Here is a 3,771-nt window from a genome sequence, read left to right on the forward strand (position 1 = left end):
AAACAATGCTTTACAGAGAATATAGCCTTGTCAAGATGCTAGAAAAAATTTGTAAAATGCCTAGGAGTAAAAATTTGACTAGAGATTAAAATCTACTATATTTTGGACATCAAATCCCAAAACCATTATAACATAAAATAGGGAAACTCTTACTTACACCAGGCAAATTGAATTACAACTTGAAAACTACCAACCAACCAATTAAAAAGTTACAGAAGCAAAACTTCAGGTATAGAAATACAAAATATTCCAGGACCACCACTGTGGCATAGGGGGTAAAGCTGTTGCTTGCAGTGCCAACATCCCATATGAGTACTGGTTCGAGTCCTGGCTGCTCCACTTCTAATCCAGCATTTCTGCTAATGGCCTGCATAAGCAGTGGAAGATGGCCCAAGTGCTTGGTTCCCTGCACTGCCATGGGGATCTGGAGGAAGCTTCTGGCTCCTGGCTTCAGATCAGCCCAGCTCTGGCCCCTTGTGGCCATCTGAGTAAACCAGCAGATGGAGATTTCTCTCTCTCTCTCTCTATTCCTCTGCTTCTCTTCTGTAACTCTGCCTTTTAAAAAATAAATCTTTGGGAAAAAAGAAAGAAATACAAAATATTTGAAATATACCCATGTTTCCCAGAATACCAAGGTAGAAATAAGCGGAGAATATTTTCAAATTTCTTTTGAAAAGCCAGCATTACATTGATGATGATGGAAATGGACCAGAACATGAAATATGAATTAAATATAAGCCTCTCTTTCATAAACAGGTGCATATATCCTTAGTATACTTATAATAAATTAAATCACATATGAAAATATAATGAATATGAGTGAATATAAGAAAAAAGTAAGAGGTAGTTAATATTTTTAAACAAGCCATGCAAATTTGCCAGTTAAGTGAAAAACTCAAGAAGAAAATCATATGGCCATTTAGATTGAATTTTGAAATGCATTTTAAAAAATCAGCATGAAATTCCCAATCAGGGACCTCCTTGTTACATTTAATGAAACCAAGTTTCTAACATTCTGCATGGTGGTATCTTGCATTTGTGGAGTCACTTTCCTGCTGGTGCATCACAGTACCAATGGAAATGTCAGGATGACCCTGCAGGTGTTTCCATTTTGGCCTCCAGTACATGGCTTACTAGGCTGCATTTTTCCCCAAGTGCTAACTTATTTTGGTAAAAGAAGTTAGTAAGTCACTGCATGTGTTCTAAAATAAAGCACATTTGAAAAAGAATAAGTCTTAACATATAACTTGTATATTTGCTAAAATACTGGACCTGAAGATAAAACTACACTGCTTTCACAGTCATATATTTCAATATGGCATGTATTTCAAGGTACAAAAGGCATTTCTTACTCTAAAGTTGCTGGAGACACACTCAAACCTGTACCTATATTGATCAATATTCAATTTCATTTAGATTTTTGTGTTCATCTGATTAGGACTTCAATTAGCTAGCTACTTCCACTTAATTGCACTTGGCCTTTTCTGTTGCTTTCCACTAGGACTTTCCATTTATTTTTACGAATTTTTATAACACACTAGAATCCCCACATAGTACATTCTATTTCTGAACACTGACTATACTTCAGTGACATCTTTTCCTTCTTGAAGAAGCTTCATATTTTTAATATGATGAATGTTGTATGTTTTGATAGTTGTACTATAATTTTCTCTGAATGATAAATTTTGAAATATTCTCGAGGCTAACATTGCAATTTTTTTATGTAGCCATTATGCCTGACTTGTCATATATTTCACAAATACTCTTCAATTTAGGCTAGGTGTCAAACTTATAGATGAATTTTAAGGAAAATGGATCAATGTGCAGCAGTGAGTTGTCCCATTCATGGTTGCATATAAAACTTTCCAATTACACTCTTATCATCTTTTCTCAATATTACAAATATATATTTTATTTTATATATTACATATACCTTATTATACACATATATATTGTATATATATATATATATATATATATATGCCACGTGCTGTTTTTTCATGGGTTGAAATCACTTTGCGATATTTTTTCTGCAACACTGGAGTTTTTTTTAACAAATATGCTTAAGAAGTGGGATTTTTTTTAAATCCTTTTTTTTCTATTTTGAAAGTGAAAATGCAGATGGCGGTTTGTCAAGGGACAGTGTAAGGGCTAAGATGATAGCCAAGTGTCAAATTACAGGGAACACATGGCACTCTAAAACGTGAACAAAAACCCCAAGTCAAACAGAACATTTGTTTTTGCCTTGCCCACTCTAGGTGACCATGTTATTAGAAACAGAAAATGGAGAGACCCCTAGAAACAGCTGTGCTGAGAGGCCAGCATCCTGGAAGAGACCCTGCTGCCCACATATTTAGAAAACTGGGGGGAATCAGGTCCCGGCAGGGAAGGACGGAGGAGCCCAGGGCTGCATGAACTACAGCTCCCGTCCCACAGGCACCCCGCACACGGAGCCCACATTCTCCCTAATGACCACCCCGTACCCACTGCACAGTCGGGGAGACACGGGGCTGCTCCCACACAGCTGCCCAGGGAAGGCTCTGGGCTGAGAAGTCGCTGTGAGCAGGGAAGGGGCAGGGCGTCGGGGGTCCCGGGTGCCAGTCCAGACCCCGACCCCCGGGTCTGAGGGGACCAAGGGAAGCGCTGGGCCAGCGGCAATATGGTGCCACAGATTCGGAGACGACCTCTGGGAGGCCCGCGTCCTGCCAGCTTCTCAGAAGCTTCCACGGCTGCTTTACGCCTCTCCCGACACCTGGGCGCACACACTCACCACGTCGCGGTTTTCAGCTCCAGGTGTCCAGCGTCCCCCGGTGATGAAGGTGGAGGCCACAAACCCAACTTCCTTCGGGAGCCTTGTGGCAGCGGAGCCATCTCCTAGCACCTAGCTCCTGCCCAGAACTGTAAGATGACTGTGACGTCAAGACCCCACGTGATGACGTGACGTGGACGTCGTCGTGCCTGATTGGACAGCGTGCATGGCCGTGAGCGCACAAAGTGTCACAAAGGACACAGCCCATCAACATCCTTCACGGCAATGGGCCCCTGACTTCAGATTGTGCTGGGTGGGAGCAGCAGGAGGCGAGGTCTGGGTGCAGGTCGGACTCCACCTCCCCAGGCGGGAGGCCTCTCCCCTCTGCTCCTGCACCTGCCGGGTCCCTCCTGTGGCCCTGCCCTCCCTGATGGGTCCCTGCTGGAGCTCTCGGTGCAGTAAATGCTTCAGTGAGTCACAGTTCTGTGCATCGGCCTCTGGGCTTTATTTTCTTCGTATTGTGACTCATTATCCTGTAGGGTCGTTTGTGTTACTTTTTAATATTGATTGGAAGAATGCTGAAAGACATCACATGATTTAATCCTTTCCTTCCCTTTTCTCCTGTCAGCATTTGTTTTCTACTCTGCCTATTGACTTTTTTTTTTTTTCCTGACAGGCAGAATGGACAGTGAGAGAGAAAGACAGAGAAAAAGGTCTTCCTTTACCGTTGGTTCGCCCTCCAATGGCTGCTTCGGCTGGCGCGCTGTGGCCGATGCACCGCGCTGATCCGAAGCCAGGAGCCAGGTGCTTCCTCCTGGTCTCCCATGCGCGTGCAGGGCCCAAGCACCTGGGCCATCTTCCACTGCCTTCCTGGGCCACAGCAGAGAGCTAGGACTGGAAGAGGGGCAACCGGGACAGAATCTGGCACCCCAACTGGGACTAGAACCCAGTGTGCCGGCGCCACAGGCAGAGGATTAGCCTATTGAGGAGCTGCGGCGCCGGCCGCCTATTGACTTTTAATA

Source organism: Oryctolagus cuniculus, chromosome 20, assembly GCF_051225735.1.
Source record: "Oryctolagus cuniculus isolate XC-2025 breed Fujian yellow rabbit chromosome 20, ASM5122573v1, whole genome shotgun sequence".
In the NCBI taxonomy this organism is placed as follows: domain Eukaryota; kingdom Metazoa; phylum Chordata; class Mammalia; order Lagomorpha; family Leporidae; genus Oryctolagus; species Oryctolagus cuniculus.